The following is a 27,759-nucleotide window of genomic DNA, read 5'->3' as shown; positions in this document are numbered from 1 at the left end:
GTTGGAGGGTAGGTTACAGAATATTAGTGGTCATGGTATTGTTTTTGTTATCTTCTAATTACAGGTTCGGCGGCAGGTCTGGTTTGGATAATGGGCCATTCCTTTGTGTGCTGGGGGGCCAGGAGGGGAGATGTGAGATATGAAGGTAGGCAGTTGGGTTTTACTAGGCAGGAGGCCTGCATCCGGTGGTTTGGGTTCCCGGGCATGTTGTGGGGTAGATTGGTTTCTGAGGTGCTACGCGGAGAGGGACAGGGTGCCTGACGTCTTAGTTTTGCACTTGGGGGCAACAATTTGGGGGTGAGATCTATGGTAGATGTCTCGCAGGACATCAAATTTGATGTTTGGCGGTTGATGCAGGATTTTCCAAAAATGGTCATCGTTTGGTCTGACATAGTGGCTCGAACAACATGGAGGATGGCCAGGTCGGTGGAGGGTGTTAATAGGGCACAGAAAAAAATTAACTGGGAAGTGAGTAAGTTCATGGTGAAGCATGGGGGTTTGGCTATTAGGCATTTGAAGTTAGAGTTCGAAACTTGGAGGTACCTGAGGAGAGATGGCGTTCATCTAAATGATGTGGGTATTGATCTGTGGGCATTGGGCTTGCAGGATGGTATCCAGAGAGCTCTTCGGGTGTGGAGGTGCACCCAAGGGTAAGGTTGTTACCCTTGGGTGCTGTGGCAGGCGTTTTGGTCTTTGCAGGGGAAGGAAGATATGGCACAAGGAGAATTTCGGGAACTATCGTTGCTATGGGTCCTGATGGTGGTTTCCGGCTAACGAAGGTTAGACGGGAAGTGTTAATGGGGGCACTGCGGTCAGTGGTTGTCTCTGAGCCAGCTTGTCGGCTTGAGGCCTATTATTACATTAAGAGAAGGGCTGCAGTGCAATATTGTTATTTTACTGATGATTAAGAATTTCCTGCAAAGACCAACGCTATTTAGAAGAGGAGTTGAATAACAGATGTTGTTTGGTTATGTTTTTATGTATAATTTTAAGAGATATATATTTGTTAATAAAATAGGCTGCTACGGCCTTTTTATACCCAATCTCGGTCTGGTCTCAATTGTTCAGATTAAGTTTAAGAGGCTTGGGTCTTTCAGGTAACTGGGAGAATCACATTTGTTATACAACAGTCATGTTACTCCTTACACAAAATTGTTTGCTACTTTTTTCCCATTTTCCCCAATTTTTTTTAATAAATTCTTGCCTGATCACAGCCAGCTATTTCCTCCCCTCACAGAGTACAATTGTTCCCACCTAAGGATCAAGGGGTGGATAAATGTCCCATGCAATAAGATTTAAAGTCCAAACTGTTTTATTATAAATCCAATTTTGAGAATTTCCTGAAGTTTCTCACAGATTCTTCAAGGTCTTTGCTGATGGCTTCCGGAATACACCAGAGTCGGCTTGTGGTAGCCCAATTGAGCCTGTGAGATTTTCCTGGTTGAGATTGAATTTTATAACATATTTAATTGCCTCCCTGAGTCTGATTTCCTTCTCCTCACATTGGTCACTGGAAGGAAGAAGCAAATCCCCTGTCACATAAAGCATTTAACTGATATTCTGAGAGGCATTGAGTATATTGGGTTTAAGCTGTTGAATACCATTAACATTTCTGAGCTGTAGAATAGACTTACAGATATCAGTGGAAGAGGAGTGTCGACTCCAACCATTTACCATAGAGATGAAGCACTTACAGCTAGCCACTAACCACCAATTCCCTCTACCTCTTTTGCTGGGGATCATATGCTGCATACTCAAAAAAGGTTTAGCAGTATTACATTTGATGTTAGTGGAGTATTAGAGAAAAGCCCGAAGCAGCTGAATGAAATGAGGTATGAGTAGGGTGGGCATGACGGAGGTAACAGTGTTAATGGGAAATGGGATGGAGACAAGGTGCCGAGGGGGAGGGTAGTACAGGGAGGGGATAGATAAATGGAGATCCCGCCCTGGGAGGACCAAGCAGAGAGTTGGGGAAAGTTTCTAGAGTGGCAGCATGGCGGAGATCGAGCGCATCATGGCTCAATTAAGAGAAGCGGCGGTGCGGGGCGCTGCACAGCTCCAAGAGACCATCGGGTCAGCGTTGACCGGGGGGGAGTGGCTGGCCAGTGAGAGCAGTAGGAGTGGTAACAGAGCGCGCAGGTCCAGGCCGCCCAAACGCTTCTCCCCAGATCACCAAGTAGCAGCACAGCGGCAGGCGGGCAGTCCCGGGTCGGGGCTCTCGATGGGCCCACCGGCTAAAAGAGCAATTGGGGGAGAAGGGAGCGGTAACTATACGGCCCCAGCGGGAAGGAACGGTGGACGTGAGAAGGAGAGAGCGGCGGCGAGGCCTAGTAGGAGAAGAACGGCACGGAGTGCGAGCCCCGCCCCCAGATGCATGGCGGGCGGCTCATCTAGAGTGCAGGCAGGAACGCATGTCTTGGTTCCCGGGCCTTCTACTTCAGCGGCAGGGGACCAGAGGAGGGGAGAGCGCGGTAGACCGGGAATGGCAAGAGGGAGAGCGGAGGCTGACAGGAATGTGGTTTCCCACACCGGTCCTGGGAAGGCTGTCCAGAAGGCGGGAGGAGCGGTGTCTGCGCGGAGGAGGGGAAAGATGGAGATCGCTGCGGCAGCTATGGTCGGCAGGCCTGGCGGGCCCTCATCTGAAGAGGAGGAGGAGCCAGTTCTTAGTTTGCTGGAGGAGGTATCCGGATCGGAAGAGGAGGCGAACCCCCTTTCCAGGAGAACAGCAGCAGAGGAGGGCAGAAGGTCGGTTGATGGGGCGACACCTGTGCAGCCCGGTAAGTCTACTATATTAGGGCATAATATGGGTAGTAGTACTATTGAGGGGATAGGGGTTACCGCGGGAGTGTCAGGCGTCCGTGTGGTAAGCAGCGGACCAGCTGAGGGGGCTTCTGGTTTGATGGGGTTTTTGGCGGGCATCAAGGAGCTAGTACAAAGATTTGAGGTGGCAGAGCGGCCGGCTCCGGGCCCGACGGCGGCGTGGGTTCCGACAGCAGGGAGTAATGAGTTAAACATGGCAGTGGTAGGGGCTGGGGTGCCAGCAATGGCGGCTGCGGCGCTGTTGAATGGGCAGGAGGCAACGGCGAGCGGTGACAAGCAGGGGACGGACAATGCAGCGGTGGCTAAGGAAGCCGCGGGAAGGCAGGATATAACTAGGCTGGCTGATGCAGCACGCTGTGAGGTATATGTGTGTTTCGAGGGGCCGCTAGGAGCTCACCTGAAGCAGGAGGTTCGAGAAAAGTTGTGGAAAGCTGAGTATGTGGAAATATTTTTGTTGTTGCCCCTAGAGAAGTTTAACCTAGATAGAGTTAAACCAGATAGTTCCAAGAAGGACGACGAGGAGAAGAGGAGGTATCGGTTAATACCTAGGACATTTGCTAACTGGTTGCAGGCCTTTGCAATTATGGCAAGCGTTATTGAGGAAAAGCAGCCTGAACACTGTTTGGCGTTGTTTTGCTATCAAGATGCGATAGGGGAGGCTTATAGAGTTTATGGTGGCACAGTGTGGCTTAGGTACTATGAGCAGTTCAGGCAGAGACGAGCGGTACGTCCGGAGCTTCGCTGGGACCACAAAGACATCAGCCTGTGGATGCGTTTGATGACGACGGCGAGGATCAATAGCCAGTTTTTTCAGGGAGGAGCCGGTGGACCTTCGGCCCAGGGACACTCGGCTGGAAACAAAAAAGGGATTTGCTGGCAGTACAACACCGGGGCCTGCAAGTTTGGGGCTACGTGTAAGTACAAGCATGAGTGCTCAGGCTGCGGGGAACGCATCCAGCATCCAGATGTTTTAAGCAAGGAAAGGGTCGAGCAGGAGAGGCTGGGAGTAAAAGGGAGGACCCCGGTGAAAGTGGAAAGGATGCGGCCGTTTCTCGGTAGGTATCCGGACAGGAAGCGGCAGTCCTGTTGGAGGAAGGTTTTTCGGCAGGTTTTAAGATCCCATGCATGTTAACGGTTATTCCCCCTGTGCCTACAAACTTACGTTCTGCATTGCAACATCCAGAGGTGGTTCCAGAGAAACTAAAAAAGGAGGTGGCAATGGGTAGAATGGGTGGCCCTTTCGCCGCGGCGCCACTGGCAGATCTGGTGGTATCACCACTGGGGGTGGTGCCCAAGAAAGAACCCAACAAATTTAGGCTCATTCATCACTTGTCGTTCCCGAAAGGGGGATCAGTGAATGATGCTATAGAACAAGAGGCGTGCTCGGTGACTTATACGTCATTTGATGCAGCAGTGGGATGGGTACGTCGTTATGGTAAGGGAGCTTTGATGGCAAAGGCAGATGTGGAATCAGGTGGGACAGGTTCCGAGAGTTGGCGCCGGAGGCGGAGCAACACGGGGTGCCTTGTCCCGAATGGATGTGGGATATAGCATTGGCGTCGCCGCAGGATGGATCGAGCGGTTGGTAAGTGGGGGCACCAGGTCAGCATACAAGAAGGTATGGAAGGAGTGGATGGCTTTTGTGAAAAGGATAGGCGAAGAACCGATCGGACCGGAGGTGAATTTGTTACTTTTATATTTCATTACTAGAAAAATGGAAGAGGGAATGTCTGCGTCTGTGATTAACGCGAACTTAGCAGGGTTGGCTTTCCTGTTCAAGTTGCAAGGGCAGCCGGACGTGACAAAAGACTTTCTAGTGAGGCAAGCGTTAAAAGGTTACAGGAGGTCGGTGGTTAAGCGGGACTCCAGGAGACCGGTGACCTTCGAAATTTTGGGGGGTATTGTTGACCAGTTAAAAGGGGTGTGTTCATCTGGCTATGAGTTCATGTTGTTCAAGGTGGCTTTTGTGTTAGTGTTCTTTGGGGCATTCAGGATAGGGGAACTAGTGAGTCCTTCGAAAAAAGTGGAAGGGGGATTGGGGTGCCAGGAGGTGAAGTTGGAAAATGAAGTTTTACAGTTGTTTTTCAAGAGGTCAAAAACGGATCAGGTAGGAAGAGGTAGGGTGGTACAAGTTTATCCTGTTCATGGTTCCCCCCTGTGTCCTGTCGGCACGGTCAAGGAATTTTTAGAGGTTCGTCCAGATTTCCGGGGGCCCTCTTTTAGTGCATTTGGATGGTAATATGATATCCAGGTTTCAGTTCGGGGCAGTTTTTCGAAAATGTCTAAGGGGGATGGGCTTGGAAAAAAAGGAATTTTCTTCCCATTCATTCAGGATTGGGGCTGCTACAGAGGCAGCCAGGAACGGTCTTGATGTGGAGTCGGTCAAACGTATTGGGCGGTGGGAATCTAACAGGTTCCAATCTTATATACGGCCTCATTTGGTGGTAGGAATATAAAAAAAAAAAAAAAAAAAACAAATGAAGCAAGAGGTTTTAGAGTTTCAGTTAAGGACAATTGTGGTTCTGAATAGTGTTTTAGTGGCGCGTTTTCTTGTCTTCTTCTAATTTCAGGTTCGGTGCCAAGACTGGTCTGGATTATGGGCCATCCTTATGTGTGTTGGGGGGCACGAAGGGGGGACGCTCGTTATGAGGGCAGGCAGTTGGGGTTTGACAGGCGGGAGGCGTGCATAAAATGGTTGGGTATACCGGGTATGTTATGGGGACGATTGGTGTCGGAGGTGCAGAGGTATGCACAGCGAGACAGGCCACCTGACATTTTGGTAGTGCATGTTGGGGGAAATGACCTAGGAATACGTTCTATGGTGGACATCACGCGGGACATCAAGTGTGATGTGTGGCGATTGATGGCAGAATTCCCCAATACTATTATTGTATGATCTGACATGGTGGCTCGTAGGTCTTGGAGGATGGCCAGGTCGGTGGAAGGTGTTAACAGGGCCAGGAGGAAGATTAACAGGGAAGTGAGCAAATTTGTAGTGAGGAATGGGGGGTAGGCGATCAGGCATATGGAATTAGAATTTGAGACCTGGAGGTATTTGAGGGCTAACGGGGTCCATCTCAATGATGTGGGCATAGATTTATGGACTTTGGGATTGCAGGATGGGATACAGTGAGCTCTTAGGGTTTGGAGGGGCACCCACGAGTAAGGTATTACTCTTGGGGTGCTGTGGCGGGCGTTGGTCTGTGCAAGGGAAGGAAGATGGCAAAAGTAAGAGTGGGATCTAACGTTGGTATGGGTCCAGATGCTGGTTTCCGGCTAACGGAGGTTAGCCGGGAAGTGATAATGGGGCACTGCGGTCATTGGCAGTCTCTGAGCCAGCTTGTCGGCTTGAGGCCTATTTTTGATATATTTGATAAGGACTGCAGTGCCATATTTTTTGTTATGGCCATCAGACTGATTTTAAGAAGTTATTGCCCAGACCAACGCTCATTGTTTGTTATTGTTTTTTGTTAGATGACGGATATTTTTTCCATAGTTTTTGAATAAAGTATTTATATTTAAATAAAGTAGGCTGCTACAGCCTTTTTTATACTCCAAGAATGGTGTAGTCTTAATTTTTGGGAATTAAGAGTAAAAGGGGTATAGATAATGGTTGAGAGTAACATCTGGTATCCAACAGTCAAGAAAAGCCCGGAGCAGCTGAATGAAATGAGGTATGAGTAGGGCTGGCATGACGGAGGTAACAGTGTTAATGGGAAATGGGGTGGAGACAAGGTGCCGAGGGGGAGGGTAGTACAGGGAGGGGATAGATAAATGGAGATCCCGCTCTGGGAGGACCAAGCAGAGAGTTGGGGAAAGTTCCCGCCCACCCTCCCTATTGGTGGTTTTTGCAATATTGTTGGGGGTTGCTTGTGGTTAATTGTTGTTTACAGGTGACGGATGAGGAGAAGTTATGGCAGAGGCGGGCGCTGGTCTGTGCAAGGGAAGGAAGATGGCAAAAGTAAGAGTGGGATCTAACGTTGGTATGGGTCCAGATGCTGGTTCCCGGCTAACAGAGGTTAGCTGGGAAGTGATAATGGGGCACTGCGGTCATTGGCAGTCTCTGAGCCAGCTTGTCGGCTTGAGGCCTATTTTTGATATATTTGATAGGGACTGCAGTGCCATATTTTTTGTTATGGCCATCAGACTGATTTTAAGAAGTTATTGCCCAGACCAACGCTCATTGTTTGTTATTGTTTTTTGTTTGATGACGGATATTTTTTCCATAGTTTTTGAATAAAGTATTTATATTTAAATAAAGTAGGCTGCTGCTGCCTTTTTTATACTCCAAGAATGGTGTGGTCTTAATTTTTGGGGATTAAGAGTAAAAGGGGTATAGATAATGGTTGAGAGTAACATCTGGTATCCAACAGTCATGCATTATTAACCTCTTCACGCCAACCGTAAGCAAATATGCAGCCCTACTGTACTGGGCTTTTTTCCGCAGGACTGCATATTTGCGTATCTCCCTTTGTGTTGGAAGCGCATCACAAGGCGCGCTCCCAACACAGAGACTGGGGTCCTATTCTAACGATCGGGACCCAGAACGGCCAATTCTGGGTCACCTGATCAATGTGATAGGCTCTAATTGGCTATCTATCATTGTTTAGTCACTGTGAAGCCCGTCCCTATGTTTTCTGCCTCTGTGAATGGACAAGAGAGATACATTTTATCATTCTCTGTCCTTGCAGAGATAGCAAAAAAAAATATGAAAAAAATAAAATAAAATAAAAAAATTAACATAAATACCTGGATCAATGTTTGATCTACAAGAGGTCAGTGCCAGGGTTAGTGTTTGGGTGAAGGTCAGGGTCAGTATTTTTTGGAGAGGATTTTTTTAAAATTAGTATCAGTGTCAGTTAGTGTTATGCCCCGTACACACGGTCGGCCATTGATCGGATATTTCGACAACAAAATCCATGGATTTTTTCCGACGGATGTTGGCTCAAACTTGTCTTGCATACACATGGTCACACAAAGTTGTCGGAAAATCCGATCGCTCTGAACGCGGTGACGTAAAACACGTACGTCGGGACTATAAACGGGGCAGTAGCCAATAGCTTTCGTCTCTTAATTTATTCTGAGCATGCGTGGCACTTTGTGCGTCGGATTTGTATACACACGATCGGAATTTCCGACAACGGATCTTGTTGTCGGAAAATTTTATAGCAAGCTCTCAAACTTTGTGTGTCGGAAATTTCGATGGAAAATGTGTGATGGAGCCCACACACGGTCGGAATTTCCGACAACAACGTCCTATCATACATTTTCCGTTGGAAAATCTGACCGCATGTACAGGGCATTAGTGTTAGTGTTAGCTAAGTGTCAGAGACACAGATGCTGATCAACATTGGCACCCTAATACACCCTGGAGCGGGCAGAACAGTGAAAGATGGTAAAATACAGGCCAGCACCCATGGATTCAGCCGCAGAACGTCTATCACACTTTGCATGGAGATCCCAAGATGGCGGCTGCCGCGAGGAGACGGACCAAGGCCCAGGCAGCACACAGCAGAGGGGAGCGACTCAATCCCCCACTGCCTCCAGAAAGGTAAGCCCGCTACCCCGCAGACCTAGAGGGCTAAGAAGGGGACTCTCCTTAGACAGGCTGTCCAACACAGATCTGGGGGATGCGGCACTGGTGGAAGGAAAAGGGGAGCCCTCCCTGAAACAAATAATGGAGGCCATATACACATGCCAAACCACCCTGACAGCACACATAGATGGCATGCGGGTGGAAATGTAATTTATAAAGCAAGATGTGCAGAATATCAGAGAGAGGGCCACAGAAGCTGAACATAGAATCAGTGAACTGGAAGATGTAGTCCGCCCATTAGAAAGCACCGCACAAACTATGCAAAGAGAAATAACTGCCCACACTGATAAACTGGGAGACATGGAGGACCGTCAAAGAAGAAACAATGTCTGTTTTGTGGGGTTCCCTGAGAAAGCAGAGGGTAAACAACCTGAGGATTTCTTGGAACTTTGGCTTAAAGACAATTTGGTGGATACCACATTTTCATGTTTATTTGCCATAGAACGGGCTCATAGAATACCATCTAAACCTCCTCCACCTGGTGCACACTCACGCCCAATTATAGCACGCATATTGCACTTCAGAGATCGTGAAAACATCCTCCGTGCGGCACGCTCCCTGGGTGACCTACAGTATAATGGTAAGCGCATTTCAATATACCCTGGCTTCTCAGCGGCCACACAGAAACAAAGGGCCAGTTTTGTCCATGTGAAGAAAAGGAGGCGAGATTTACAACTAGCATACATTATGCTATATCCTGCAAAATTAAGAGTGGTGGACAGAGGCAAAGTTTTCTTTTTCAACACCCCCTGGAAGCATCACATTGGTTGGATGCTAGGGGGCGCAATAGCCCTACAGCACATTGATGAATGCTCTGTGTTCCTTTTGCCTTCCACCTGTGAGACATGCCATTCACACACTCTCTGGTTTCTTAGAGGTGTAGTTCTCTGTTCACTTCCTGACACTACGTTCATTTTGCGTGAAGTCCCACACCGACTTGTAAGCTGATTAGAAAATAACTCCTGCAATTCTAATAAACACCTGCGCTGAAATTAAGTCCTCTTACGTTTGAGGACTTAATTACATTTTTTTAACTTATTTTTTATTTTTCTTTAACCCTGGTTTTTCTCCTTCTTTCCAGTTCTGGTTTTTGAACTGCATCCTTATGCTGTACCCCCCTGTTTCTGGGGCTAACTTAAGGAAGTATTGGTTATAGTACCGGACGTTACTTAGCTCCATCAAGAGACTTTGCACACTAGTGTGCAGCTACTAGTGTATTACTAAAGACCTGTGACCCCCCCCCAGGTTGTTACAGTTATGGGATATGGGCACACAACGTGTTGAGGCTGCTGCGTGCAGGGAGGGAAGGGAAGGGTTATCCTATTTTATTGGCTAGTGCTGTGTGCTGTTATTTCTTTCTGTTTTGATCCCCACAGGATGGATGAGCTGACCAAAAACTGGTCGGCCATTGCTCTCCCAGGAAACGTTTATTGGTATTCTTCCTATATAAATGGCAGGTAAGATAAGTATACTGTCCTGGAATGTGCGTGGTATGAACTCAAAGGTAAAGAGTTCCCTTATATTTGATTTTATAAAGCGGTATAAACCCCATATTATCCTGCTACAAGAGACGCACCTACAAGGGTCTAAAATTCTGGCATTAAAAAAAGCCAACATTATGAGAGTTATCCATGCTGAATACTCCACGTATTCACAAGGGGTTGCTATTCTGGTTACAAAAAAGGCTGCAGCACATATTATACAGGTTAAATCAGACCCTAATGGTAGATAAGCTATACTGGTATGTCAAATGTTTAATGTATACTTAACATTGGTCTGTGTATATATTCTAATCCCCTTCTCTTTCCAAATATTAGAGGACATTTTAAAGGAGGCTATACTGATCGCACAGGGCCCATTGTTGTTGATGGGCGATTTAAATGCGGTGTCAGATGGGTGCCTAGACAGACATGGATGTGCCTCTGACTCACGTTACACTCTTTCCTCTCGGCTGGAAAGTTATGCTCTTACTGACGTGTGGCGTCGAAACAACCCTGGAGTCAGAGATTACTCCTGTCACTCGGAGACTCATAGGACACTGCTGCTATCCTCCATAGATGGTCTTCCAATTATATCCAGGGTCAGATATCTTCCCAGAGCCTTATCAGACCATTCTTAGATGGAGGTCATAATAGATTTGAATGCCCCCAAAGGGAGAAGACATTGACGTATGAATACGCAATGGCTACAGGAGGAATATATAACCCTGATATGGAAAATGGCTATTGGTCATTATTGGAGAGAGAATGGCACGGAAACCATGGTCCACAATCAAAGGGAGGCCTTTAAGGCCACTATGAGGGGAATGTTTGCTAAAAAGACAAGAGATTTTTCCAAGGCCTTAAACTCTGACATAAGACACGTAGAAATCAGTGCTACTGCTGCTGACCAGGAATATATTCAAGACCCATCCCCTAATACACATCAAACATGTAGTACAAGTAAAGGTGCAAAAGTCTAAAACAATATATATCCTATAGCAATATGTGCATAAAACAAGGTCCAGAGTTAATGTAGTAGTTGGGGGGGGGGGGGAAATCCACCGAAAAAAGATGGACCTTGTTACATAGTATAGCGAGAGGAGGGGGGTGAGGGGGAAGGGAAGGGAAAACGGTGGGGAAAATCCACTCTCAGGGTTGCCATCGCTGGGGAACAGAGACCATGTTCCCAAAAAACACTGGAAGGAAAAGAGAAGAAGAGGAGGCGCCTCTGGGTGCAGATTTTTAAAAACAAATTTAATATGCAGTAAATTATCATATATTCAACTCACATTCTGACAGTAAATTGGAGGCATTGGATGATATCCCAAGGATCTGGGGCTGTCCTCAGTGGAGTCAATCCCTTGGCCCGTCTGTGTCCTTTCTGGCAGTATCTCTACTCATCCAGCCATGCTAGAGATACTGCCAGAAAGGACACAGATGGGCCAAGGGATTGACTCCACTGAGGACAGCCCCAGATTCTTGGGATATCATCCAATGCCTCCTTTTTACTGTCAAAATGTGAGTTGAATATATGATAATTTACTGCATATTAAATTTGTTTTTAAAAATCTACACCCAGAGGCGCCTCCTCTTCTTTTTTTTTCCTTACATATCAAACATGGAAGGACCTGACGAGACAGTATAAGCTACTTCTAACTGAATGCAATACAAAAAACAACTACATCAAACCAGATCCATCTTTGAATTTGGCGACAAAAGTGGCCGCCTACTAGCCTTTCTGACAAAACCTCTATATGCTCCGATCTCTGTAATACAACTTAGGCACCCACGGGGAGACATGGTGAGAGGCTCTCAGGGAATTCTGAACACATTTCTAGAGTTCTCTGAGACCCTCTATCAGTCCCAGACCAGACATACGAATGAGGAGCTGTCTTCCTGTCTGGAAAACCTGAATCTCCTTTCTCTGAGCTTGGAAGATAGTGCCGCTTTGGAACATTCCATCACACAAGAAGAAATATGTGGTGCCATTTCCCCCTTTAAATCTGGAAAATCGCCTGGATTAGAAGGTTTTCCAGCTGAATGGTATCAGCTACATAGGTAGAATCTGGCGCCACATCTACAAGAAGTATTTATAGAAGCAGAGAAGGAAGGTATACTCCTGGAATCCATGCGTGAAGCTCTGATTGTGGTAATTCCCAAATCAGGGAAAGATCCACATGAATGTGAGTCATATAGACCGATATCATTGATCAACTCTGATGTCAAAATATTGGCCAAAATTATGTCCAATAGATTGCAATCGGTAATCCTTAAATCGATTAACTCAGATCAGACAGGATTTATACCAGGCCTCTGTACCCAAATGAACCTCAGGAGACTATATGTAAATTTACAAATTCCACATACTAATACAGGCAAAATAGTGATAGCATCAGTAGATACTAAAAAAGCCTTTGACTCGGTCAAATGGGATTATCTCTTCTCCCTACTTGTTAAGCTGGGCTTTGGACCCAAATTTGTAGCCTGGTTTAAACTATTATACAAAGATCCCTGAGCAAGTATTGGAGTAAACGGGTTTATATCAAAAACTTTTAAGATCAGCAGAGGGACGAGACAGGGATGTCCCCTGTCTCCTCTCCTGTTTGCTCTGGCCATAGAACCACTTGCAGCTAGAATTAGAACACAGGATGCCATCAAAGGGCTGTTGGTCCGATAGTCTGGAGGAACGAGTGTCCTTATATGTGGATGACATGCTCCTGTATCTGGGCGATTCAGAAACATCCTTAACTGCTGAATTCTCCTTAATCCAAGAATTTGGTGATTTCTCCAGCTTTAGAATCAACTGGTCCAAGTCAACGTTGTTTCCTCTAGACCCACAGCCAAACTTAGTGCCCCCTACTCAGTGCCCTCTGGCTGTGAAGCCTCAATTCAAATATTTTGGAATCAATATCCAATTACCAGTGGACTCATTCACAGATGTGAACCTTTGGCCCATACTCAGAACCTTTATGGACAGAGCACAGAAATGGAAAGATCTCCCACTTACATTATTAGGCATAGCTAATCTATTTAAAATGATCTTCCTGCCTAAATTTCTATATGTGCTGTCTAATGCCCCGATGTACAATCCAAAGAAAACTTTCAGATATATTGACTCCCTGCTGAACTCCTTTTTATGGGGTGACAAGGCAGCTAGGGTTTCTCTGGCCATCTTGCAATTACCAGTGGGGAGGTTTGGCAGTGCCTGACCTCTGCCTCTACTACCTGGCATCACAGCTAGTACATATACATTGGCGCATGTTCCTACAGCTGAACAACGCTGCAATCGCGGTTGAGGCAGCTGTGGTAACCTCCTACATGACGCTATTGAACTTTTTCTGTAGAGGGGAGGTCCCTACGGCAGGAGGTACAGCAATGCTCAGATCAGCTAAATGTGTGCTAGGGATCTGTCTAAAACATATAACAGATGCCCTCTACATCTGTCACCCAATGCCCCACTATGGTTTAACCCATGTTTGAAGGAATTTTTCCACCTAGAGGATGGATATAGATGGGAGGAGAAGGCTGTTTACAAGAACAAACCCCCCGGAATTAATCTGCTACCAGAGGTACATTGATGACCTCATCATGATCTGGGAGGGGGACAAAGAAAGTTTGGATGCGTTTGTATCCAGACTTAATGATAATAACAAAAATATTGTCCTCTCTTGGAACATCAGTACAGAGAAGGCAGTCTTTTTCGATCTAGAATTGTCATAAAAGGAGGATCGAATCAATATGATCACCCATTTCAAGGCTACTGATCGAAATGCCTTTAACCCTGTTGAAAGTTGCCACCACAATAAATGGCTGTGTAAAATCCTGAGAGGGCAGTTTATCCGCCTTAGGTGCAATTGTACAGATGTGGGTGATTTTCTATCACAATCGCAGACCCTGGTCTCTAGATTTACCGAAAAGGGTTATGATAAAAGCAATCTTATCAAAGAAATGGATAGGAAGGAACTGGTGTCTAATGCCCCTAAGGCAGTCCAGGGAGGGCCTAAACAGATTAGGATGATCCTGGACTTTAATATTCAATATAAGCAATTTGAAAAGATCATACATAAACACTGGCCCATTTTAAAACTTGATAGGACTCTCGGTCCGGCCCTTCCAGATCGCCCATTGTTTATTTATAAAAGAGCACCCTCTCTTAGGGACAAGTTGGCACCAGGGGTAATTGACCCCCCCTTGTTTACCCTGCTAACAGGATGCTTGGCTTCCTTAATGGTTTCTACGCTTGTGGACATTGCCCGGCCTGTAAACAGGTTAAAAACAATGTGAAGAAAAGGAAAGAATTTGTGGCTTTTGCCACAGGTAAGAACTACGAAATCAAGGAATTGATTACGTGCAATACCGCTGGAGTTGTTTACATGTTGCAATGTGAATGCAGTTTCCAATATGTGGGGAGGACCTCTAGGCCCCTCCATGTAAGAGTTGGAGAACATGTTAATAACATTAAATGAGGACTCCGCACACATAATGTCTCCAAGCACTTCCGACTTTTCGATAACCGCAGCCCTGCAGGGCTGAAGTTCTGGGGAATAGAGAAGGTAACTAGGCACTGGAGAGGCGGGAATTACATACGGTAGCTTAGTCGACGGGAATCATTCTGGGTATTTGAGACAAAGGTTGGGGTAACTTTGGGGTTGAACGTTGAATTCAACCTCAATTGTTTTATTTCAGACCGTTAGTTTCATGTTGGTACCTGGTTTGTTCATTTTTTGTTTGTTTATAGATTTACTGATTTTGTGGTATATGTATGTATATATTCCATTAATTTTATTTCATCTGTATATGGATGAGATGGTTGTACTGATGTCTTTTTTATTTTTTTATTTATTTTTTATTTATTTTTTCTAATTTTTTTCAATTAATTGTTTTTAACATTCTTATAGTTTAAACCTCCGTATGTGTAACACGGAATTTTTACCGTGTAATCACACGGGTGGGTGATATAATTATTTTGTTTGGTTTTATTAGTGGATATTTACATTCGGTTTTTGTTTTTTTATTGTTTTCTTTTTTCCCTTTTGTGACAACTTGGAGGGAATGATATACGTTTCCGGTACACACTTTCTATTTAGGAAGTGTGTGTAAGTTGTCCCAGGATTGATGGGTTTAGATGGGATGGGAAGGGGCGTTGCTAGGTGGCAAAAAGACCAGGGGCTTCAGCCCGAAGCCCAAAAACCGGGGGGGTGGGGGGGGGTGGCTTTTTTTTGGGCTGCGTGGTGGGGTTGTGTGACTTACCAGTGCCTATCAATGCTGACCAGTAAACGCACCTGCCTACATACACTGACCTACATACACTGACCTATATACATTGACCTGCCTGACCTATATACACAGACCTATATACACTGACCTACATACACTGACCTGCCTGACCTATATACACTGACCTACATACACTGACCTACATACAATTACCTACATACACTGACCTGCCTGACCTATATACACTGACCTATATACACTGACCTACATACACTGACCTGTATACACTGACCTACATACACTGACCTACATACACTGACCTGTATACACTGACCTACATACACTGACCTGTATACACTGACCTACATACACTGACCTGTATACACTGACCTACATACACTGACCTGTATACACTGACCTACATACACTAACCTGTATACACTGACCTATATACACTGACCTGTATACACTGACCTACATACACTGACATGTATACACTGACCTGTATACGCTGACCTGTATACACTGACCTACATACACTGACCTACATACACTGACCTGTATACACTGACCTATATACACTGACCTGTATACACTGACCTACATACACTGACCTGTATACACTGACCTACATACACTGACCTGTATACACTGACCTACATACACTGACCTGTATACACTGACCTACATACACTGACCTGTATACACTGACCTACATACACTGACATGTATACACTGACCTGTATACACTGACCTACATACACTGACCTGTATACACTGACCTGTATACACTGACCTACATACACTGACCTGTATACACTGACCTACATACACTGACCTGTATACACTGACCTACATACACTGACATGTATACACTGACCTGTATACACTGACCTGTATACACTGACCTACATACACTGACCTGTATACACTGACCTGTATACACTGACCTACATACACTGACCTGTATACACTGACCTACATACACTGACCTGTATACACTGACCTATATACACTGACCTACATACACTGACCTGTATACACTGACCTACATACACTGACCTGTATACACTGACCTATATACACTGACCTGTATACACTGACCTACATACACTGACCTGTATACACTGACCTACATACACTGACCTGTATACACTGACCTACATACACTGACCTGTATACACTGACCTACATACACTGACCTACATACACTGACCTGTATACACTGACCTACATACACTGACCTGTATACACTGACCTACATACACTGACCTGTATACACTGACCTACATACACTGACCTGTATACACTGACCTACATACACTGACCTGTATACACTGACCTACATACACTGACCTGTATACACTGACATACATACACTGACCTACATACACTGACCTGTATACACTGACCTACATACACTGACCTGTATACACTGACCTACATACACTGACCTGTATACACTGACCTACATACACTGACCTATATACACTGACCTGTATACACTGACCTACATACACTGACCTGTATACACTGACCTACATACACTGACCTGTATACACTGACCTGTATACACTGACCTACATACACTGACCTACATACACTGACCTGTACATACACTGACCTGTATACACTGACCTACATACACTGACCTGTATACACTGACCTACATACACTGACCTGTATACACTGACCTACATACACTGACCTGTATACACTGACCTACATACACTGACCTGTATACACTGACCTATATACACTGACCTACATACACTGACCTGTATACACTGACCTACATACACTGACCTGTATACACTGACCTGTATACACTGACCTACATACACTGACCTGTATACACTGACCTGTATACACTGACCTACATACACTGACCTGTATACACTGACCTACATACACTGACCTACATACACTGACCTGTATACACTGACCTGTATACACTGACCTACATACACTGACCTACATACACTGACCTGTATACACTGACCTATATACACTGACCACTGACCTATATACACTGACCTACATACACTGACCTGTATACACTGACCTACATACACTGACCTGCCTGACCTATATACATTGACCTATATACACTGACCTGTATACACTGACCTATATACACTGACCACTATACACACATTGCGTGTCTGACCTACCTCAGCCGCGGTGTGTGGTCACAGCAGGCAGTCAGTCACTTGTCACCTTCAGAGAGGAACCGAGGAGGAGAGGAGAGGAAAGCCGCCTGCCCGAGCGGGGATGTAGCGTTCCCGCCTTCTGGAGCCTGCAGGCTAAGATGGACGTCACGTCACACGTCCCGCTCCAGAAGGCGGGAGCTGCGGCACTCGGACACTTTCGGCCGCACTCGGCCGCTATGGCACTCGGGGACTTACTTGGCTACTTTCGGCTGCTATGGCACTCAGGGACTCGGCTACTTTCGGCCGCACTCGGCCGCTATGGCACTCGGGGACTCGGCTACTTTCGGCCATTTTCGGTCCGCACTCACAATCAGATCGGTCCCGGTGCCGGCGCTCGGGGCTGACAATGGAATGCAGCATTCCATAGACTCGGGGCTTTTTGGGGTCACGTTCGGGGCTTCAGCCCCCCCTAGCCACCCCCTCCCTACGCCCCTGGGGATGGGGGTGACTGTATTAACATTTTCTCCCACATGCTTATTTTGCAGCAGATTTGGGGTATCCCTATAGTTATTTAGAACAGTTTTTCTCCCCCCCTCTAACTTTACACTGATTCATTTTATAAGCTGCAGCTCTGCTGTGTTTCTCGTATCTCTGGCCAGCGGCTGAGTTCACTGCAGCCCGACCGTCACCTTGGTGATGGTCTCAAACACTCACGCTGATACGTCAGATGAGAGAGGAAGGCGGTCTCGGGAGCACGTATATGCTGTTGCCGAGGAGACCGGCGTGAGTGTTTACACTCTGACTTAGCTGACGAGTGACGTGGATGAAGGGGGCGAAGCGTCTATCACGTTCCCGCCCCTCGTCCCCGTCTCCATGCAAACAGCCTAACAGAGGGCAGACTCGTCCTCAAGACGCAGTAGCGTCAGCTACCATTGGAGGGAGTGGACCCTCCCCCACCTGGAAACGATATCGTTCGGATGATGGGAGGTATGGCAGCTGCTAATTAGTATACAATTATTAGGTTATCAGTGGTTCTAGCTTACCTGTGCCCTATTAGATCTGTTGGTATGTTAAAGCCCTGATCCCCTATCACCAATAAGGTACGCCCACTCATCTGTGTTTGAATTGGTGGGTGGGGTTTTAGTTGCTTGATGAATTGTTTGTTGAACCAGTACTAGATATAAGAGCTGACGCATGGGCCCCTAGTCAGATTCGCTGAGGAAGTCCATACGGACGATACGCGTGCGAGGGGCTTTGTGACGTCAGTACAGCCACCCATCTGGTTTGATTTTTATGCTTTACACTCTTGCACTGGGAATCAGTGCTATCTTTGTGAGTAATATTTGTTTTATTCAATAAATTTTATATTTTTCGTATGGAGAGCACTATGTCCTGTTATTTTGTTTTCACATGACATATATCTACTGATGAGATTGATCTTGGGATACTGCAAGTGGACCTCCGTCTCCATACTTTACCCCTTGGAAGGGAATGCATGAGTGACCTTGCTGTTAGCGCAGAAGGTCTACTCAAAAAGGTGAGCAGCCTATAACCCTGGTGGAGGTACACAGTGGTGGTGATACACGAATTCTAATTTTATCCTATCACTGCACCCTTTCTTACCAACTGAGGGATTCCCTTCCTACAAGTGGGCAGTTATTCATTGCCTCGGATTAAGATATCTTTGGGACTTTGCCACATACTTTTTTATATATATATACATTTCATGCGTATATGTTTTATTGAGCGCTGCACTGCTACATTTTGTGATGGATATAGATGGGCCAAATTTGGACTTGCATACTTACACCAATTATATCACAATGGCGAATTAAAATCATTTATGCAGCTGAAGGGTGAGCTGGGTGTCCTGGATTCCTGGACATTTCAGTTCACCAGGCTGAGACATGCAGCTCACACTCAGTTCGGGACAGGGCCAGTACCTCTTGAAAACATTAAACTAGAAACACAATGACAGCACATGGCACAATTGGTTATGGAGGAGTTTACCTCCGAGTTTTTGTTTTTTATTTTTACTTTTAATAGTTACAAGAAAATATTAGTATACATCAGAGTTACTGGCAGAAAATGGAAAAAGAGCTATTTGTACTGATGAATATATTGTATTCAGTTATTGGAAAGTAAAGACTTCTTTTTTTTTTTTTTTTAAATCTTTATTTAATTTTTCAAGTCTTAATACAAAAACAAACCCCAGACAAAGGGGGGAAAACAGTAAGATTTACATAAAAAATTCCCAATTCTCTTGAACTTATGTCTTACATACTCCCCCACATATAGTCTCTCCCCCCCCCCCCCCCCACACGCCCCCCCCCAGCCCCTGCAGATTTCCTCTCATCTCGTTTAGTCTTGACGAGTTCTTATGTTCCGGATCTCGTCCTACAACGTAATTACTTCTACATAGCGCTCAGTTTTTTTAAATGTAGTCCAGCAATCCCATTTACCCCCTTGTACATTTTGGTCCCTTCCTAGATATTCTCCTGATTCTACTCTCTCCAAGAAATATATTTCGTTAACTCTAGCCACCCAATCCCTAATCCTGGGCGCTTCTGGTTCCTGCCATTTCTTTGGGATAATATTTTTAGCTGAATTTAATAGTACCGGAACTATTGAAGTTTTATACCCTCTCTTTCCCCCTTCCGACCTATGGAACAGACAGTCCCAGGGGTCTAGGGGGATCGCCTTTCCTGTTATTTCTTCGATTAACCTAGTCACTTCTTGCCAAAAGATTTTTATTTTAGGGCATTCCCACCACAAGTGCGACATAGTTCCTGGGGATGCGCATTCTCTCCAGCAATTCGGGGACCTTTCTGGTGTAAACTTACTAACTCTGACCGGGGTCATATACCACCTAGTCAGACACTTTCCCCTTCACCAACTCCTTGCAGAATAACTTCTCTATCGGTCTATAATCTGCTTCCTCCCTTAATGGTCCGGGGAGGCTATTAATGAAGTGTGCTAGCTGGCCGTATCTCCACCCATTTAAAATCCAAACCTCCTCTTGTGCTGCTATTTCTTGAAAAGTGCAAATTTTTCCTCGCTTAATGATACCCCTAACTTGTACCTCTCTATCCAGTATCCAATTACCACCCACTTTCTCCATCCCCGGAAGGAAGAGTAAGTTCTCCTTTAGAAACATTAAAGGAGAATTGTATTCCCACTTGTTATTTATGTGCAACTGATCCCAAATTTTAAATGTGAGGTGTGTAATATAATGTGTATCCTTTCCCAAATTCCTAAAGTGTGGGGGGTTCCAAATCAAGTGATTTAATTGTGTATTACTTACTAACCTTTTTTCTAGATTAACCCATCTTTTGTTTTCCCTATTATTTGCCCAGTCCAGTGCCCGTGCTAAGACTATGGCTTTATGATACATCCTAAAATCTGATAGGGCCAGCCCTCCACTTGCTTTTTCTCTCCTCAACATCTTAAGGGCAATCCTTGGTTTCTTATTGTCCAAAACATATTTATTTATAAGACTGGACAGTATTTTAAAAAAATTGTCCGGAAGGGGAATCGGGAGCATCTGCATCTTATATAGCACCTTTGGGGCTAGCACCATCTTTACTAAGTTAATTCGCCCCATCCATGAGACGGGGCAATATTTAATTCTATTTATTTCCGTTTTTATTTCATTTAATAGGGGAATAAAATTCTGCCTATACAACTTCTCTCTATCACCTATTAGATTAACCCCCAGGTACTTTAAGCTGTCTTTCCATGGGAAATGGAACACTTCACCAAGTCTATGCGCTTCCTGTTTTTTAATATTAATTTTTAGGGCTTCTGACTTTTCTATATTTATTTTAAAATTTGAGAGCTCACTGTACATCCTCAGTATGGACAGCAAATTTGGCATCGTAATTCTAGGGTTGGAAACATAAAGCACATCATCCGCAAAAGCGGCCAGTTTATGTTCCTCCTCGCCCACTGTACAGCCACTTATGTCTGGATTTTTCCTGATCATAGCTAAGAGGGGTTCTAAGGCCAGCACAAATAAAAGAGGAGACAGAGGACAGCCTTGCCTCGTCCCGTTTTTCATAACAAATTGTGCTGAGGGGGTATTATTGACCCTTACGAATGCTGTAGGTTGATTGTATAAGATTTTTATCCATTTTAGCATTGGAGGCCCTACTCCCAATACTTCGAGTGTACAAAACATGAATCCCCAGTCTACCCTGTCGAATGCTTTTTCAGCATCAGTCGACAGAAGTAGACTGGGGACCCCACTCGATTTAAATGCCTCCATTATCAGTAGGGATCGCACCCCGTTGTCCCTACCCTCCCTCCCAGGGACAAATCCCACCTGGTCTGGATGGACCAAGAAGGACATTTTCTCTCTAAGCCGTGTTGCCAACACCTTTGCATATAGCTTGGTGTCCGCGTTTAAAAGTGTGATCGGTCTGTAACTCGTGCACGAAGTCCGGTCTCTCCCCTCCTTGGGAATAAGTGTTACTGCAGCCAACAGGGCATCTCTACACAGTTCTCCCTGCTTCCCTAGACCATTCCATATTTGGCTCAGCCGAGGGGCCAGGGTACTACTAAATTTCTTGTAGAAACTGCTTGTCAAGCCATCTGGCCCCGGGCTTTTGCCCGGGGGGGGGAAGACTTTAGTGCCATATAAATCTCCTCTTCCATTATCGGGCGCTCTAGCTCTAATGTATCAGCATCCAACAATGTAGGAAGTCCCGCCCTTTTTATAAACTCTCTCATCTTCTCTTCCTTGTTTCCCCTATTTTTTCCCCCTTGGCCAACCGAGTAGAGCGATGAGTAAAACTGTCTGAATTCCTCTCCTATCTCTTTGATAGTGTGCCTCATTTCACCTTTACTATTTTTGATCTTCTCTATGTAATTCTCATCCTTTTTTTTCCTAATGACTGATGCCAAATGTTTCCCCACCTTATTACCTTTCAGATGGAACCTTTTTAGCTGTTTATTCTTAATTTTCGCCATCTCTTCTTCTAATAGCTCCCTGAGCTCTTCTCTTTTTAGTGTCAATTCTTTAAATGTGGATTCCTCACTTCCCATCGAGGCTTTATGGAGTTGTTCTAACTGGTAGATTTTAGCGACAAGACTTTCTTTCTTTTTTCCCCTTTCTCTCTTCTCACCTGAACTTATAGAAATTATAACCCCCCTTATGTATGCCTTGAAGGCCTCCCATAGGACTGCCCCCGTTATCTCACTCGACTCATTATTAATAAAGAACTCATCGATTTCCCTCTGAATTTTCTCGACAACAGTATCTTTCATAAGAAGGACCTCGTTAAACCTCCATGAGAACGGGACCCTTAGAATGCCCCTGAACTTTACCGTCATCGATATTGGGGCATGGTCTGATAGAGTCATAGCCTCAATCTTCGACTCTACTATGCAATCCAACAGGCTATGATCGACCATCAAGTAATCCAGGCTTGAATAGGTCCTGTGGACCGGGGAAAAAAAAGAGTAATCCCTCACCTTGGGGTGCTGTACCCGCCAGACATCAATAAGATGGCTATCGTGGAGCTTTCTCCCTAATCTCAGCAATGACCCCTTCCCCGTTTCCTGGGTCCCAGAGGACCTATCCAAGGCTGGGTCCAAACAAAAGTTAAAATCACCTGCCAAAATTGTTTCCCCCTCCTTAAATGCATTCAAACTAGAAAGGGTCCGGGAGAGGTATTTTATCGGGTCTCTATTCGAGCAATAAACATTAGCCAATGTGTACTTCATATCCCCTAGATTAATTTTTACAAACAAAAACCGCCCCTCTTCATCCACCCTCTTCTCGATCAGTGTGAATTTGATCCTTTTCGAGAACCCGATAGCCACTCCCTTCGCCCTTTTAATTGGTGAATCGCAGTACATCCAGATTGGAAAATTCTTTGAGTTCAGCTTAATGTTTTCTTCCTGCACCAGGTGGGTCTCCTGCAGGAAGACCACATCTGCATCATACCTCTGTAATTCATTCAGAATTTTCCGCCTCTTCCCTGGTGAATTTAACCCCTTCACATTGAAGGACTAACACCTAACCTCTATCCTGACCCTCATCCGCCTTACCAGTTATTGTGCATCTGCAAGGGCAACCCCCCCTACCATTCCACCCCCTCCCCCTCCCACCCCCAACCCCCCCTACCCATCCCCCTCACCCCTCCCCCCCACCCCTCCACCTCCCCCTCCTCCCCACCCCCCTCCCTCCCTCCCTCTGCCACTACTTGGCCATTGGGCTGCAGTGTCGAGATTAACATACTCCCGACCTGTTTCCCCTCGTGCTCTAGGGTGGGACTCTGGTCATGGACAGCCATGGTGACCCCACTCCCTGAAGGGGGGACGGGCCCCTAGAGGTCCTCTTTCCAATCACCTGTTCACTCCACTTCCCCAGCCTCCCCCACCCCCCCTCTCAACAACCCAACCCCCCCGACAAGCCTCCCCCAAAGCCCCCTCCCCCCCCCCCCTATGATTGGAATAAATATGATCTATGACCCTTCTAACAAGGCATAACCCCATCTGGTATAATTGGAACAGGAATCTCTAAGTTCCTACAGAAGTCCTGCAGGTCCCCCATGTGTTTAATTTTAAACGTCCTGCCTTCTTTTGTCACACTCAAAGACAACGGGAAGCCCCAACTATATTTTAAGTTTGCTCCCTTCAGTAAGACCAGTAACGGTCTTATTTGGCATCTTCTCGCCAGAGTTCCGGCCGACAAATCTGAAAATATTTGGATTTCTTGATTATTAAATTTCATTGGTTGTACCCCTCTTAGATTACTCCAAATCTTTGCTTTGTTCTCAAATTGATGGAACTTTACTATACTGTCCCTGGGCACATCTTCTCTGACATTAGGGGGTTTTCTTATTCTGTGGACTCTGTCGATTTTTAGTTCACCATCTGGACTCCTTCCCAGAAGTGGGTTGAAAAGTTCTTTCATCACTGTGAACAAGTCTTCACCTCTCTGCTCTGGTAGGGATCTGATTCTTAGATTTTGCCACCTGTTTTGGTTTTCTTGTTCCTCTAATCTGCACTTCAACTCACATTGGTCCCCCTGGAGGGTTTTTACTTGTTTTTTAAGGGTCTCTATATCCTGGACCTGCTGTTCCACCACTCTCTCCGCCTCTTCTACTCGCTTTAGGAGATGTCCCAGATCTGTCCTGACATTGAGGATTTCGGGCTTAATTGAGTTTTCCAGCCTGATAAACATATCTTGTATCTCAAATTTAGTTGGAAGGGCTTCTGCTGCCGGATCAGCTTCCATACTTGGGCCTGGTTCTACTTCAGCTTGGGCCTCTATGTTGGGGGTCCCCCCTTGCACACCTTTGTTCTTAGCTGTGGCCTTTTTTTTATCTTTAACTTCTTGCTGTTTGTTATCCGGTCCTGGGCTTTTTAAATATTTTTGGATTGTGCTGGAGTTCAAGCTGTCTCTGGGCTTATTGAGCTCACAAAAAATTGAGCTCACAAAAAAGAAAAGGTCATACCTGTGTCCTGTAGACCTCTTAGGGCTAGTCTGGATTTTCAGTGAGGGTTGGTGAGGATTAGAGCGCTCTGCTGCGGCAGACCACTATCTGTACACAGGTTGATTTCTCATCAGCTGATCTTCACTGGCCCGCTTTCCCATACACCAAGACCGCTGTTAGCTGCTTGCACCCTTCACACTAACTTCCCTGGTGTTTGTAGATCGGCCACACCGACGGGGGGAATGGATCGGGGGGTGTGCAGGAGGCCCCAAGGAAGTATGCCCTTGGTCTTCTGTGTGACCTGCTGCCTGGCGTACACCCTCGCCCGCCTAGGAAGGGAGTTTAAGCGGCTGGCCCCGGGCTCTCACCCCGTGCCTTCTGGATAGCCGCCATCATTCAAACCTCCGACCTCCGCCTTCCACCGCCCTACTACCAGGCCCCTCCCCCACACAAAGCACGTCACATCACGTCTGCACCGGAAAGGTAAAGACTTCTAAATGGAAATAATATGCCGACATATGCAGCTATGACTGTACCTTGCACTATTTACTGCTATGTATGTACACTTGGCAAATAAAAACTTAAAAAAAAAAAATATACATATGTGGTATCGCTGGGATCGTCAGGAGCAGGAGAAATTATTTTGGGTAGTTCTTTGGTGGTAAGTTATGGTGGTAGCAAGAAATATACCGTTACATTTAAAAATTTGTTTTTTTTTACTATTTTGGGATATTATTTCCTATAATAATAATAATAATAATAATAATAAAAAAAAAATAATAGGAGATATCCATTATCATTTACCACCAAATGAAAGCCCAATTTGTCCTGAAAAAAAACAAGGTATAATCCACCTGGATGCACAAAGTATTGATAATATGTACGGTTTTACTAATTTTACTAACTGTCAAAATTGCAAAATAGGGCTTAGGCATTTACATTTGTTTTACCCTAGGCATGAAGGGGTTAACATAACTTTTTCCCTCGTAATATTATCACCTGGTTTACAAATCTCCTCACAAGTTGAAAAGACGAATTAAAAATACATTAATGAAATAATTATTAATATTATTAATAATTAAATACAAAAATTAAATTACAAATGTTTTAAAACGTATGTCTGGTCCTCCTAACAATGCTACTAGTTCATCGTACCAGGTATTCAGTCTGACTAGGACAAAAAACTGGCAGATACTTCACCTCTTTCCTGCCAATTCTGTAGCAAGTGTAGTGGTGAGTGACCAATCAAATGCAACAGTTTGGCTGTCTGTCCATTTTTTTTCACTTATACAATACAGTGATCAGAAGGCTTGAGAAGGATGATATCTCTGAAATATTTCTGCGCTGCATAGAGATGTTGTATGATGTTGTATGTTGTAATAGTAAGAGTTGGAACACACAGAGATGGGTTGGGGCAGCTAAAACTTCCAGGAGTACATAACCAGAGAGAATTATGGCAGGAAGATCCCATTGTAGGAATATTCCACACATATAGCCTGGGACTCTGCCAGGGGTAGACAACCAGGACTCCCTATAGCGGAGATGATTGATCTTTTAACACATTTGGGTGTATGATCTCTTGCTAATGTTCAACCTCCCTATGTACAGTATATTCTTATACTCCAACAGTAAGGTAAAGCGGTAGTAAAGTCCACTTTTTGGTTTAAACCTACAGACCTATAAGACTTACCTACAGTATATGTACAGTAAATATCTCCTAAGTGTGCACCGTTTAGGAGATATTTAGTTTAGTAGTAGCCGGTGATGACACTGGTACATGCACATTGCACTCTGAAAGGACAGTGCTGTCCATTCAGAGCTCTGTGCTGAGACCGTGACTTCTGTGCACATCATTGCGGCTCGGCCATTCAAACGGACAGAGCCCATGGACCCAGAAAGAAGACTGTGAAGATGGAAGCCCTGGCAGCAGTGACAGTGTAACAGTGTCCCACTAGTGGGCTTTTTGATTTTCCTAAAGAATGGATCAACAAAAATTCTACTTTGTCTCTACCTGGTTTACCTAAATGCATGATTCTTTCACCCTCTGTTTCAGTCATATCTTCACTTGCACAAGACCGTTCTGCAAATCAATAGTTATGCTTAATTTCTCCTAATATATACTTCATGCACAAATAATTTATTGTCAAAAAGAGCTTTACCTACCTGAGGAAAATGCATTGTGAAATTTCTTCATAGGATACATAAAAACCTCATGAGTAAAGGGCATTTCTGGTTTACTGGAACAGTGCATGTCTAGCATATTCCGGCAGTGGAAGCCGTGTACATGGTAGAGTTTATGAGAGCTGGGCTCCATCCTGTAATATTGTTATCTTTACTAAAGCAATCTTCCAGTGTGTATCCTATCTTCTGATGTGTGGGATAAATTCAACTTTTTAAATATTAATATGACTTTGTTAAACTGTCACCCAATATTAATTAGTACATTGTGACTCAAGTCATGCTTTGGTAGCAGAGATTCAGGTGACTGCATTATGATCAGCCAACAAAGTAAAGCAGATTTTTTTGTTGCTAGTTTTGGGGGTAGAAGAGGTTTGATGCTCTCAAACAAAATACTACATTACAAGTATAGAACAGAAGTTTTTTTTCTGTGCCCAAAATGTCTTGTGTGTTTTGTTTATGTAGCCAAGTCCTGGACTACAGAAACAAGGAGGAGACAGTGGGCTCCATTCACAAAGCAGTATCTACCGCTTTAAGAAATGCAGTAAAACAGTTTGGCCTTGGAGGTCCAATAAATGTTTTTTTTTTATATAGCATGATGCTGCCACCACCATCACTGTGGGGATGGTGTTCTTTGGGTGATGTGATGTGTTGGGTTTGCGCCAGACATAGCGTTTTCTTTGATGGCCAAAAAGTTCAATTTTAGTCTCTTCAGACCAGAGCACCTTCCTCCATACATTTTGGGAGTCTCCCACATGCCTTTTCGCAAACTCAAAATGTGCCATTTTGTTTTTTTCTGAAAGTAATGGCTTTCTTCTGGCCACTCTGCCATGAAGCCCAACTCTATGGAGTGTACGGCTTATTGTTGT

The 27,759-nt window shown here is 45.0% G+C and overlaps 1 pseudogene; it reads right to left on the bottom strand.

The window, feature by feature from the left end:
- Nucleotides 1–1,315: 1,315 nt before the first annotated feature.
- On the bottom strand, nucleotides 1,316–27,081 carry LOC141109877 (nicotinamide N-methyltransferase-like; annotated as a pseudogene).
- Between the last annotated feature and the right edge of the window lie 678 nt (nucleotides 27,082–27,759).

This window comes from Aquarana catesbeiana, linkage group LG10, assembly GCF_042186555.1.
Source record: "Aquarana catesbeiana isolate 2022-GZ linkage group LG10, ASM4218655v1, whole genome shotgun sequence".
Lineage (NCBI taxonomy): Eukaryota > Metazoa > Chordata > Amphibia > Anura > Ranidae > Aquarana > Aquarana catesbeiana.
Note: the sequence above shows the minus strand (reverse complement) of the source record. Positions and strands in the feature narration are given on the sequence as shown.